The sequence below is a fragment of the Haematobia irritans genome, chromosome 5 (genome assembly GCF_050003625.1).
Source record: "Haematobia irritans isolate KBUSLIRL chromosome 5, ASM5000362v1, whole genome shotgun sequence".
NCBI lineage: Eukaryota > Metazoa > Arthropoda > Insecta > Diptera > Muscidae > Haematobia > Haematobia irritans.
The window spans coordinates 84,199,182-84,214,893 of record NC_134401.1 but is presented as its reverse complement, the minus strand read 5'-3'; positions in this window follow the sequence as shown (position 1 = coordinate 84,214,893).

Below are 15,712 nucleotides of genomic sequence, written 5' to 3'. Positions count from 1 at the left end.
AGCAGATCGGATGAATTTTGCTTCTCCAAAAGCCACCGGAGGTCAAATCTGGGGATCGGTTTTTATGGGAGCTATATATAATTATGGGCTGATAGGAACCAATTCCTGCATGGTTTTTGGATACCATATACTAACATCACGTACCAAATTTCAACCGAATGGGAAGAATTTTGCTCTTCCAAGGGGCTCTGGGGGTCAAATCTGGGGATCGGTTTATATGGGGCCTATATATAATTATCGTCCGATTTCGACCAATTTTTGCATGGGAGTTTGAGGCCATATATTAACACCACGTACCAAATTTCAACTGAATCAGATGAATTTTGGTCTTCCAAGAGGTTCCTGAGGTCAAATCTGGTGATCGGTTTATATGGTGGCTATATATAATTATGGACCGATATGGACCAATTTTTGTATGGTTGTTAGAGACCATATAATAACACCATGTACCAAATTTCAGCCGGATCGGATGAAATTTGCTTCTCTTAGAGGCCTCGCAAGCCAAATCGGGGGATCGGTTTATATGGGGGCTATATATAATTATGGACCGATATGGGCCAATTTTTGCATGGTTGTACCATGTACCAAATTTCAGCCGGATCGGATGAAATTTGCTTCTCTTACAGGCCTCGCAAACCAAATTTGGGGGTCCGTTTATATGCACTCTTAGAAAAATATGTTTTTCATATGTTCCGATATAAACAAAATGTGTTTCGGGCACAATTTTAAAACACAATATATTTAAGTGCAAACATGTAATGTTCCTAAACTAACACTAAATGTTTGGGACATCTATGTTAATATGTTAGAATATATTATGTTTGGGGCATGAATGTTTCATAAAAACATATGTGTGAATGCAAACATGTATAAATTTACAAATTTCGACTAAACATACATATGTTGTGATATTTTATTCAAAGCGACAGAGAGAGTATAGAGAAAGAAATAGAGATGGAAACCGGGAGAGTTGTCAAAAGATATCAACATAACACAGCGAAAGAATCAAAAGAGAACAATTTCTATGAAACCGCTTGTATGTTGTTTCGGAAAACTGGTTTATGATAACGCCAAAAATTTGATATGCTTAAGTCTAAATATTATTTAATTTGAATAAAGAGAATAGACATTCGGAACCAAGAGAATAGACATTAAAAAAAAAAACAGCATGTGTTTTCGCCGTGAGAGCAGCATTTTATGTATGTGTGGACATGTGTTTTGTTTATCATTTTGACATTATGGGCACAATTTTTTTCTTGGTTCGTTAAAAGGAATCAAGGGTCTTCGTAAAAATAACGAAAGGGCACTATACTCTTTTTACAGTTGAAACAGTAAAATGAAATAAGGAGGAAATAGTGAAAAATTACACAGTAAAATGTATAAAAACAAACTTTAGTTCCTCTTTATTAATAAGTAGTCCACGAGGTGTTGACGGACACCTTCAAATATAAAAGCGAGCATTAAATTCGATTTTTGCAGCTAAAACAATTTAAAAAGTTTATTTTCTTTAAAATGAATTATTAAAGAAAAACAAGTATATACGGCCGTAAGTTCGGCCAGGCCGAAGCTTATGTACCCTCCATCATGGATTGCGTAGAAACTTCTTCTAAACACTGCCATCCACAATCGAATTACTTAAGTTGCGGTAACGCTTGCCAATGGCAAGGTAGTAGACATAAAAGTTTGACAAAATTTTCTACATAAATAAAATTTTAACAAAATTTTCTATAGAAATAAAATTTTCACAAAATTTTCTATAGAAATAAAAATGTTGACAAAATATTCTATAGAAAGAAAATTTTGACAAAAATTCCTACAGAAATAAAATTTTAACAAAATTTTCTATAGAAATAAACTTTTGACAAAATTTTCTATAGAAATAAAATCTTGGTAGATTATTTGTGGCTCGAGTGGCAACCATGATTATGAACCGAATAAAATTTGAACAAAATTTTCTATAGAAATAAAATTTTGACAAAATTTTCTATAGAAATAAAATTTTGAAAATGATGAAAATTTTATTATGAAACGAATAAAATTTTAACAACATTTTCTCTAGAAATAAAATTTTGACAAAATTTTCTATAGAAATAAAATTTTGACAAAATTTTCTATAGAAATAAAATTTTGACAAAATTTTCTATAGAAATAAAATTTTGGTAGATTATTTTTGGCTCTAGTGGCTCATGAACCGATATGGACCAATTTTTGTGTGATTGGACCAATTTTGGTATGGTTGTTAGCGACCATATACTAACACCACGTTCCTAATTTGAACCGGATCGGATGAATTTTGCTCCTCCAAGAGGCTCCGGAGGTCAAATCTGGAGAACGTTTTATATGGGGGCTATATATAATTATGGACCGATATGGACCAATTCTGGCACGGTTGTTAAAGATCATATACTAACACCATGTTCCAAATTATAACCGGCTTGGATGAAATTTGCTTCTCTTGGAGACTTCGCAAGCCAAATCTGGGGATCGGTTTATATGGGGGCTATATATAATTATGGACCGATGTGGACCAATTTTTGCATGATTGTTAGAGACCATATACCAACACCATGTACCAAATTTCAGCCGGATCGGATGAAATATGCTTCTCTTAGAGGCTCCGGAAGCCAAATCTGGGGATCGTTTTATATGGGGGCTATATATAATTATGGACCGATGTGGACCAATTTTTGCATGGTTGTTAGAGACCATATACCAACACCATGTACCAAATTTCAGCCGGATCGGATGAAATTTGCTTCTCTTTTAGGCTCCGCAATCCAAATCTGGGGATCGGTTTATATGGGGGCTATATATAATTATGGACCGATGTGGACCAATTTTTGCATGGTTGTTAGAGACCATATACCAACACCATGTACCAAATTTCAGCCGGATCGGATAAAATTTGGTTCTGTTTTAGGCTCCGCAAGCCAAATCTGGGAATCGGTTTATATGGGGGCTATATATAATTATGGACCGATTTGGACCAATTTTTGCATGGTTGTTAGAGACTATATACCAACACCATGTACCAAATTTCAGCCGGATCGGATGAAATATGCTTCTGTTAGAGGCTCCACAAGCCAAATCTGAGGGTCCCTTTATATGGGGGCTATACGTAAAAGTGGACCGATATGGCCCATTTTCAATACCATCCGACCTACATCGATAGCAACTACTTGTGCCAAGTTTCAAGTCGATAGCTTGTTTCGTTCGGAAGTTAGCGTGATTTCAACAGACGGACGGACGGACGGACGGACATGCTTAGATCGACTCAGAATTTCACCACGACCCAGAATATATATACTTTATGGGGTCTTAGAGCAATATTTCGATGTGTTACAAACGGAATGACAAAGTTAATATACCCCCATCATATGATGGAGGGTATAATAAAAGGCATTTTAGAGCGATAGTGTTAAATGCTAGTAAAAAAACTGTTCACGCCTAAATAAATTTATGTTTATATTATAAAATTATATATGTATGTTTATACTCGACTCCACATTCTTCTTTTGTTAGAGTTTTTGAATTCCTTCCAAATTTTAAAGTTTTGTACCAAAAACAGGTTTTTGTTACAAAATTGTTATTTTGCAATAAAAAAATAATATGTTATCCAAAAATCAGTCAATTTCGTTTATATCAAGCACTGTTACTGACTATAAATATTTAATAACCCACATTTCGAAGTTTCATTATAAAAATTTAATATAGTATAAATATAAATGCGTAAATTAAAAAAAAACCAATGGTGTTCGGTCGGAGCAGGGATTGAACCCACGACCCTTTGCATGCTGGTGACTATAACAGCTACGTAGCCCAGTGGATAGTGTGTTGGCTTACAAACTGTATGGTCCTCGGTTCGATTCTCCGTGCAGTCGAAAGGTAAAATTTAAATAATTTATAAAAGTGAATAATTTCTTCAACATTATTTGTATTACAGAAAAAGGTGCCAAGAACTAAAATATTTCGTGGAAGTGAGAATTACGAGTATGTTAGGGAATGAGCACAATCGTCTTTGGGAAAATTCTTTCAAGCATATAATATTTTTGGGCTCAAAATGCTTCCAAACATATAATATGTTCACATAAAACAAATATGTTAATGTTTCGGCAGTATCCAATAATATATGTGCTTCCTGCAAAATATGTTTGGAACATATGTTAAAGAGGCGATTTTTTTTGAGGGTGTGGGGGTTATACGTAAAAGTGGACCGATATGGCCCATTTGCAATACCATCCAAGTTTCAAGTCGATAGCTTGTTTCGTTCGGAAGTTAGCGTGATTTCAACAGACGGGCGGACGGACATTCTCAGATCGACTCAGAATTTCACCACAACCCAGATTATATATACTTTATGGGGTCTTAGAGCAATATTTCGATGTGTTACAAACGGAATGAAAAAGTTAATATACCCCCCATCCTATGGTGGAGGGTATAAAAAGGTGTGAAATCACAAACAAAACTGTCATTTTGATCAACACACACCCAGAGAAGGAATATGATCACCTCAAACATGTTTCAAGAGCACCATGTTACTTTTTTACAGCGACCATGTAGCATTTTTGTCGCAAAATATTCTTTTCTCGTCAAACATAACATGCTTTCCTAAATCAGATACATTATTTCCGAGAACAGAACATGGTTTCGACAAACATGCAACATGTTTTCCTTGAAAAAGTCACATTTTGCTCTTGGAACATGTTTGGGGTGATAATATGACTTCTCTGCGTGCACTCAAATGCCCGGATAAAAAAACATGTTTAACAACATAAAGAATGTAAAAAATTTTTATGCCGTCAAAAATGAGTGAGCGGTTATGAGCGATTATTTCTTCAAGAGTGACTTCGACGTCGAATGTAAAAACCAAGTCAAAACTAGCTTTTGAGAAGTAAAATAAAATGCACTCTTCCTTATAGTATGAACGGGTAACAAAAAATCTGGCGTTTTTTACTTTTATTACCACAGTCTAGTATAATTGTACTATTATTTTGTATAGATTATCAGCAAAATATGTCCAGTTTATAGTTTCAGTCTGCAAATAAAATGCATGCAAAGTACTCCTCTGAAAAACCCCACGTTTCTACAAAGGAAAGTATATAAGATTTCATAATATTTTAGTCTGTGGCTACATCAAACTTTGGATGTTTTGGTAAAACAGTTTTATTTTATCTCCCAAATCGAGCTCAATTTTGAGTGGATCCGTGTCGGAAAATTGTCTGAGCAATTATGGCCTCAAGAGGAAACATCGGGAACATGGAACAAAACATGGAACGATAAATATCAAATTTAGCAGAGCTCTTAAGTGACCTAAAGTATCTCTAGATTTCAAATTTCAAGCAAATCGGATAAACATTACGGCTTCCATGCCCACAATCAGTCAAATCGGGGGACCACTTTATAAGGGGGCTATGTCGGAACATGGACCGATATAGCCCATCTTCGAACTTGACCTGATTGGAGACAAAAAACGAGTATATGCAAAACTTAAGCAAGAAAGCTTCATTATTGAAGGCTGTAGCGTGATTACAACAGACATCCAGACAGACAAACGGACATCGTTATATCGTTATATCGTCTTAGAATTTCTCCCCAATCATGTTACAAACGGAATGCAAACCTTATTATATCCCCATCACCATCCTATGGTGGTGGGTATAAAAATATTGACTCGTCAATTCGCAACTCGTACACTGTTAGAAAAATAGGGTTTTCATATGTTCCGATATAAACTAAATGTGTTTCGGGCAAACTTTTTAAACACAATATATTTAAGTGCAAGCATGTAATGTTCCTAAACTAACACTAAATGTTTGGGACACATATGTTAATATGTTAGAATATATTATGTTTGGAGCATGAATGTTTCATACAAATAATATGTGTGAATGTAAACATATATAAATTCACAAATTTCAAGTAAATATATATATGTTGTGATATTTTATTTAGAGAGCGACAGAGAGAGAGTATAGAGAAAGAAATAGAGATGGAAACCGGAAGGGTTGACGAACGATATCAACATAACACAGCGAGAGAATCAAAAGAGAGCAATTTCTGTGAAACCACTTGTATGTTGTTTCGGAAAACTGTTTTATGATAAGGCCAAAAATTTAATATGCTTAAGTCTAAATATTATTTAATTTTAATATTAGAATGAGTATTCGGAGTAAAGAGAATAGATAGACATTCGGAACCAAAAGAATAAATATTTGAAAAAAAAAAAACAAGTATATACGGCCGTAAATTCGGCCGTAAATTCGGCCAGGCCCTCCACCATGGATTGCGTAGAAGCTTCTACGAAAGACTGTCATCCACAATCGAATAAATTGGGTTGTGGTATCTTAAAACTTCTTAACATCGTTTTCTAAATTATGGATATCGACTTTTGTACGGTATGTAGAGAACCAGAATTGAAATATGGGGGTCGCTTATATGTGGGCTATATACAATTATGAACTTGACATGGACCAAGTTTTTGTGATTGGGGATCTATTTATCTGAGGACTATATATAACTATAGACCGATATGGTCCTAGTTATGCATGGTTGTTAACGGCCATATACTAGTACAATGTACCAAATTTCAACTGACTCAGATTAAATTTGCTCCTCCAAGTGGCTCCAAAACCAAATCTCGGGATCGGTTTATATGGGGACTATATATGATTATGGACTGATATGGACCACTTTTGGCATGGTTGTTAATTATCATATACTAACATCACGTACCAAATTTCAACCGAATCAGATGAATTTTGCTCTTCCAATGGGCTCCGGAGGTCAAATCTGGGGATCGGTTTATATGGGAGCTATATATAATTATGGACCGATTTCGACCAATTTTTGCATGGGTGTTTGAGGTCATATACTAATACCACGTACCAAATTTCAGCCGGATCGGATGAAATTTGCTTCTCTTAGAGGCCTCGCAAGCCAAATCGGGGGATCGGTTTATATGGGGGCTATATATAATTATGGACCGATATGGACCAATTTTTGCATGGTTGTTAGATACCATATACTAACACCATGTACCAAATTTCAGACGGATCGGATGAAATTTGCTTCTCTTAGAGGCTCCGCAAGCCAAATCTGAGAATCGGTTTATATGGGGGCTGTATATAATTATAGACCGATGTGGACCAATTTTTGCATGGTTGTTCGAGATCATATGCTAACATCATGTACTAAATTTCAGCCGGATCGGATGAAATTTGCTTCTCTTTGAGGCTCCGCAAGCCAAATCTGGGGATCGGTTTATGTGGGGGCTATATATAATTATGAACCGATGTGGAACAGTTTTTGCACGATTATTAGAGACCATATACCAACACCGTATATTAAATTTCAGCCAGATCGGATGAAATATGCTTCTCGTAGAGGCTCCGCAAACCACATCTGGGGGACCCTTTATATGGTCCATTTGCAATACCATCGGGCCTACAAGCCGATGGTATTGTCGATAGCTTGTTTCGTTCGGAAGTTAGCGTGATTTCAACAGATGGACGGACGGATGGACATGCTTAGATCGACTCAGAATTTCACCACACGACCCAGAAAATACATATTGCTCTAATATTTCGATGTGTTACAAACGGAATGACAAAGTTAATAAATGAATCCCTTCCAAAATTTCAAACTTTTTAAATAAAAAACAGTTTTTTGTTACAAAATGCTATTTTTGCAATAAAAAAATAATATTTTATCCAAAAGCTCAGTCCCTTTCGTTTCTATTAAGCACTATTTCTGACTGTAAATCTTAAATGACCCACATTTCGAAGTTTTATTATAAAAATTTAATATAGTATAAAGATAAATTTGTAAATAAGAAAAAAAAAAACAAGTATATACGGCCGTAAGTTCGGCCAGGCCGAAGCTTATGTACCCTCCATCATGGATTGCGTAGAAACTTCTTCTAAACACTGCCATCCACAATCGAATTACTTAAGTTGCGGTAACGCTTGCCAATGGCAAGGTAGTAGACATAAAAGTTTGACAAAATTTTCTACATAAATAAAATTTTAACAAAATTTTCTATAGAAATAAAATTTTCACAAAATTTTCTATAGAAATAAAAATGTTGACAAAATATTCTATAGAAAGAAAATTTTGACAAAAATTTCTACAGAAATAAAATTTTAACAAAATTTTCTATAGAAATAAACTTTTGACAAAATTTTCTATAGAAATAAAATCTTGGTAGATTATTTGTGGCTCGAGTGGCAACCATGATTATGAACCGAATAAAATTTGAACAAAATTTTCTATAGAAATAAAATTTTGACAAAATTTTCTATAGAAATAAAATTTTGAAAATGATAAAAATTTTATTATGAAACGAATAAAATTTTAACAACATTTTCTCTAGAAATAAAATTTTGACAAAATTTTCTATAGAAATGAAATTTTGACAAAATTTTCTATAGAAATAAAATTTTGACAAAATTTTCTATAGAAATAAAATTTTGGTAGATTATTTTTGGCTCTAGTGGCTCATGAACCGATATGGACCAATTTTTGTGTGATTGGACCAATTTTGGTATGGTTGTTAGCGACCATATACTAACACCACGTTCCTAATTTGAACCGGATCGGATGAATTTTGCTCCTCCAAGAGGCTCCGGAGGTCAAATCTGGAGAACGTTTTATATGGGGGCTATATATAATTATGGACCGATATGGACCAATTCTGGCACGGTTGTTAAAGATCATATACTAACACCATGTTCCAAATTATAACCGGCTTGGATGAAATTTGCTTCTCTTGGAGACTTCGCAAGCCAAATCTGGGGATCGGTTTATATGGGGGCTATATATAATTATGGACCGATGTGGACCAATTTTTGCATGATTGTTAGAGACCATATACCAACACCATGTACCAAATTTCAGCCGGATCGGATGAAATATGCTTATCTTAGAGGCTCCGGAAGCCAAATCTGGGGATCGTTTTATATGGGGGCTATATATAATTATGGACCGATGTGGACCAATTTTTGCATGGTTGTTAGAGACCATATACCAACACCATGTACCAAATTTCAGCCGGATCGGATGAAATTTGCTTCTCTTTTAGGCTCCGCAATCCAAATCTGGGGATCGGTTTATATGGGGGCTATATATAATTATGGACCGATGTGGACCAATTTTTGCATGGTTGTTAGAGACCATATACCAACACCATGTACCAAATTTCAGCCGGATCGGATAAAATTTGGTTCTGTTTTAGGCTCCGCAAGCCAAATCTGGGAATCGGTTTATATGGGGGCTATATATAATTATGGACCGATGTGGACCAATTTTTGCATGGTTGTTAGAGACCATATACCAACACCATGTACCAAATTTCAGCCGGATCGGATGAAATATGCTTCTGTTAGAGGCTCCACAAGCCAAATCTGAGGGTCCCTTTATATGGGGGCTATACGTAAAAGTGGACCGATATGGCCCATTTTCAATACCATCCGACCTACATCGATAGCAACTACTTGTGCCAAGTTTCAAGTCGATAGCTTGTTTCGTTCGGAAGTTAGCGTGATTTCAACTGACGGACGGACGGACGGACGGACGGACATGCTTAGATCGACTCAGAATTTCACCACGACCCAGAATATATATACTTTATGGGGTCTTAGAGCAATATTTCGATGTGTTACAAACGGAATGACAAAGTTAATATACCCCCATCCTATGATGGAGGGTATAATAAAAAAATTGGTGTTCGGTCGTAGCAGGGATTGAACCCACGACCCTTTGTATGCACGGTAGACATGCTAACCACTGCTCCATGTGGCCAACAAATGTATGTTTCTGTTAAATAATGAAATGTTTGAATGGGCTCGTGGGCGCTGCAAACTATGCTATATAAATGTAACTTATAACGATAATTGTCTACTGGTGACTATTACAGCTACGTAGCCCAGTGTGTTGGCTTACAAACTGTATGGTCCTCGGTTCGATTCTCCGTCCAGGCGAAAGGTAAATTTTAAAAAATTTATAAAATTGAATAATTTCTTCAACATTATTTGTATTACAGAAAAAGGTGATAAGAACTAAAAAATTTCGTGGAAGTGGAAATTATGTGAGGGAATGAGCACAATATTCTTTGGGGAAAATTCTTCCAAGCATATAATATTTTTGGGCTCAAAATGCTTCCAAACATATAATATGTTCACATAAAACAAACATATTAATGTTTTGGCAGTATCCAATAATATATGTGGTTCCTGCAAAATATGTTTGGAACATATGTTAGAGAAGCGATTTTTTTTGAGGGTGTACGTATTTTGTTTTTAAATTTTCTTAAATATGTCTAAATTGTTTTTCATGGTGTATGCGTTATTGATGAATGAAGAGATATTTCTATGGGAATAATCTTGTGATTATTAAATTTACTGTAAATATTAGCGTTACACAGTTGGTACTTTTAAGGCCATTTCTTAAATTTGCCACTTCCTGTTTGTCATATCCTGTCGCACCAGTTCTATAAGGCAGTGTAAACAAATTTGAATATGCAAACATCTTCATCCTAAAGCTTGTTGACTGCCATTGACTTTAAGTCTTAAATCTAATGACTTTGAGAAAAACAAACGTGGTGAAAAAAGACACATTTGTCAGATTGCATGTCAAATGTTAATAATGTAAATTTCTTCCTGTTCTATTAGTTCCTCATGCACTGGACATTGACCATTTGATGTATCGTTCGGTCGCCATTCGCCCATGGTGTATGCGATGCGAATGAGCTCTTTTGTTTTACGTGGGGTTATGATATCAACGAAAGTCGCGTGCAAATTATAATAAACGAAGAGCAATGCAAAAGCGGCAAATAAAGAACGATTGATTTTGATGACGAGTAGACTGATATGCAGTGACCATTGAAGTGGTTATGCATATTACAAAGTGACTTCAGGAGGCACAATGGGATGCAAATCTATGACTGAGATATATTTCTATATTCACAAAAAAGAAATAATTCTAGTTGCACGAATAGACAAATAAAAATGCAGTCGGATTTTGAGGCAAAAACTACAAAAATGCACTGATCGGTTTAAAATTTGGAACACATGTTGTGCATAACGTCAGAACGCCCACTGACACGTCCACTGAAACCTTTAATATTTATAACCTGCACCAGAATGTGGTTTAGTATTCAATGTCTAGGTCGCAATTTTAGACCAATTGACGTTAAATTTTGCACACGGGTCAGGATAGAGCTCTATTGATTTTGGAGGAAATCGGTTGAGATTTAGATATAGCTCCAATATATATCTTACGCCCGGTACGCATAAAGGTAAAATTGATAGTACAGTCGAAGCTCGATTTAACGAACGATATATTGCCAGGCCCTTTCGTTATTTAGAAAAATTCGTTAAATCGAACGGGAATATTAAATGTTAACTTTTATTGAAAATCGTAGTTTTTTTTTACCAGGTGAGTAAAAATTCATAATCATTTGAAAAAATTAAAGCACAGAGACACTTAAAAAATAATACTTTAAATAATCCTGATGAACTTGATATATCTAGGTTATGTTAGATTGAAAAGAGGATCCAAGATTCGCTGTCGTATGGGGGCCTATATACACCTATATACACATGTCATAATTTGTGTGCTCTAACGTCTTAGACGAATTGCATAATTTGTTTCCAGTGCCCGATTTCAAGAATGGCCAGGCATAGGTAGTGTTCATAATAGCTAGCATCTTCCTAAAACGTCTTATATACACCATTACTCCGCTGCTCCTGTCGGCATAGACGTACTCTCAACGCTAGATTGCCGTTTCGACCGAGCACCAAAAAAGTTTTTCAGCGGTAGTTTATCCCTCTCACTAATGATGTTGACATTCCTGTGTATTTCATAGTTTATCTTCAGCTATAAGACGGAGGTTCCTTGTTATTGAGCTAAATATAGAATCGGGTAGCACTTATTATTAAGAGAAAAATTCACCACCTGTCCAACAGGCAATCCTACGAAATATTGTCACTAACGGACCTATTACAGGACTAGTACCAGTGCTCGAGTTTGTCGTAGTTTTTAAATTTTCATATAACTTATTGATTTCTATACTTTCTTTATTTTAAAATTTTATTTAATCTAGACATTTACCTATGGGCCAACATAGTCCAAAAGGGTTTCTTTTTGATGAAATTTGGATGATCAAAATAATACCGGTACCTGAGGGTTTGTCCCAGACTGGTTCATGAGGACCTGTCTAGTCCTACTAAGTTCTCCCAGGTCAATCCGTGGCCTGCAGTGTAAATTTATCCCCGTCAATGACAAACCCGTGTTGAAGTGACCGGTCCCTTCTATACGTTTCGGCCAGAACTGGGACTGGTCTACTCACACCAGGGAGTAGTCCTGTACCGGTTCTGTTGCAAATCCATTTCCCGTAGCGATGCTGCGCCACTCTATCTAACCTAACTTTATCAGTTACCCGGCCATTGAATGTGTGTTCTCACACATTTTAATGGAATCTAAATAGCTTGGGAATGCCGTACTTTGTGGACATTTCCTAAGGACTTAAGCCATTCTCACAATCGTCAAATATTGCTGATTTTTTGTTGTTTATTTTCTTAAGATTAAAAGCCTTTTCGTTAAATCGAACGTAAATTTTGTCCAATTGTTCGTTATTTAGAATACTCAATGTTAAGAATTTTGACGTTCGTTAAATTGGATTTTCGCTAAATGGGATATTCGTTAAACAGAGCTTCGACTGTATTTGCAAGTGTCCTAAATTTGGTTGAAATCGGTTCAGATTTAGATATAGCTCCCACACCCTCAAAAAAATCGCTTCTTTAACATATGTTCCAAACATATTTTGCAGGAAGCACATATATTATTGCATACTGCCGAAACATTAATATGTTTGTTTTATGTGAACATATTATATGTTTGGAAGCATTTTGAGCCAAAAATATTATATGCTTGGAAGAATTTTTCCCAAACACGATTGTGCTCATTCCCTAACATACTCGTAATTTTCACTTCCACGAAATTTTTTAGTTATTGGCACCTTTCTCTGTAATACAAATAATGTTGAAGAAATTATTCACTTTTATAATTTTTTAAATTTTACCTTTCGCCTGCACGGAGAATCGAACCGAGGACCATACAGTTTGTAAGCCAACACACTATCCACTGGGCTACGTAGCTGTTATAGTCACCAGTAGATAATTATCGTTTTAAGTTACATTTATATAGCATAGTTTGCAGCGCCCACGAGCCCATGCAAACATAACATTATTTAACAGAAACATACATTTGTTTGCCACGTGGAGCAGTGGTTAGCATGTCTGCCTTGCATGCAAAGGATCGTGGGTTCAATCCCTGCTCCGACCGAACATTTTTTTTTTGTTTTTTTTTTTTTTTTTTTTTTTTTTTTTAATTTACACATTTATATTTATACTATATTAATTTTTTTAAATGAAACATCGAAATGTGCGTTATTAAAGATTTATAGTCAGTAACAGTGCTTGATATAAACGAAATTGAATGATTTTTGGATAAAATATTATTTTTTATTGCAAAAATAACAATCTTGTAATAAAAAACTGTTTTTGTACAAAACTTTAAAATTTGGAAGGAATTCAAAAACTAACAAAAGAAGAACGTGGAGTCGAGTATACACATACATACATAATTTTATAATATAAACATAAATTTATTTAGGAGTGAACAGTTTTTTACTAGCATTTAACACCATCGCTCTAAAATTCCTTTTATTTTTCTTTAATAATTCATTTTAAAGAAATAAACTTTTTAAATTGCTTTAGCTGTAAAAGTCGAACTTAATGCCCGCTTTTATATTTGATGGTGTCCGTCAACTCCCCGTGGACTACTTTTTAATAAAGACAAAATAAACTTTGTTTTTTTACATTTTACTGTGTAATTTTTCACTATTTCCTCCTTATTTTATTTTACCGTCCCAACTCTAAAAAGAGTATAGTGCCCTTTCGTTATTTTTATGAAGACCCCTGATTTCTTTTAACGAACCAAGAAAAAAACAAGTATATACGGCCGTAAGTTCGGCCAGGCCGAAGCTTATGTACCCTCCATCATGGATTGCGTAGAAACTTCTTCTAAACACTGCCATCCACAATCGAATTACTTAAGTTGCGGTAACGCTTGCCAATGGCAAGGTAGTAGACATAAAAGTTTGACAAAATTTTCTACATAAATAAAATTTTAACAAAATTTTCTATAGAAATAAAATTTTCACAAAATTTTCTATAGAAATAAAAATGTTGACAAAATATTCTATAGAAAGAAAATTTTGACAAAAATTTCTACAGAAATAAAATTTTAACAAAATTTTCTATAGAAATAAACTTTTGACAAAATTTTCTATAGAAATAAAATCTTGGTAGATTATTTGTGGCTCGAGTGGCAACCATGATTATGAACCGAATAAAATTTGAACAAAATTTTCTATAGAAATAAAATTTTGACAAAATTTTCTATAGAAATAAAATTTTGAAAATGATGAAAATTTTATTATGAAACGAATAAAATTTTAACAACATTTTCTCTAGAAATAAAATTTTGACAAAATTTTCTATAGAAATAAAATTTTGACAAAATTTTCTATAGAAATAAAATTTTGACAAAATTTTCTATAGAAATAAAATTTTGGTAGATTATTTTTGGCTCTAGTGGCTCATGAACCGATATGGACCAATTTTTGTGTGATTGGACCAATTTTGGTATGGTTGTTAGCGACCATATACTAACACCACGTTCCTAATTTGAACCGGATCGGATGAATTTTGCTCCTCCAAGAGGCTCCGGAGGTCAAATCTGGAGAACGTTTTATATGGGGGCTATATATAATTATGGACCGATATGGACCAATTCTGGCACGGTTGTTAAAGATCATATACTAACACCATGTTCCAAATTATAACCGGCTTGGATGAAATTTGCTTCTCTTGGAGACTTCGCAAGCCAAATCTGGGGATCGGTTTATATGGGGGCTATATATAATTATGGACCGATGTGGACCAATTTTTGCATGATTGTTAGAGGCCATATACCAACACCATGTACCAAATTTCAGCCGGATCGGATGAAATATGCTTCTCTTAGAGGCTCCGGAAGCCAAATCTGGGGATCGTTTTATATGGGGGCTATATATAATTATGGACCGATGTGGACCAATTTTTGCATGGTTGTTAGAGACCATATACCAACACCATGTACCAAATTTCAGCCGGATCGGATAAAATTTGGTTCTGTTTTAGGCTCCGCAAGCCAAATCTGGGAATCGGTTTATATGGGGGCTATATATAATTATGGACCGATGTGGACCAATTTTTGCATGGTTGTTAGAGACCATATACCAACACCATGTACCAAATTTCAGCCGGATCGGATGAAATATGCTTCTGTTAGAGGCTCCACAAGCCAAATCTGAGGGTCCCTTTATATGGGGGCTATACGTAAAAGTGGACCGATATGGCCCATTTTCAATACCATCCGACCTACATCGATAGCAACTACTTGTGCCAAGTTTCAAGTCGATAGCTTGTTTCGTTCGGAAGTTAGCGTGATTTCAACAGACGGACGGACGGACGGACGGACGGACATGCTTAGATCGACTCAGAATTTCACCACGACCCAGAATATATATACTTTATGGGGTCTTAGAGCAATATTTCGATGTGTTACAAACGGAATGACAAAGTTAATATACCCCCATCCTATGATGGAG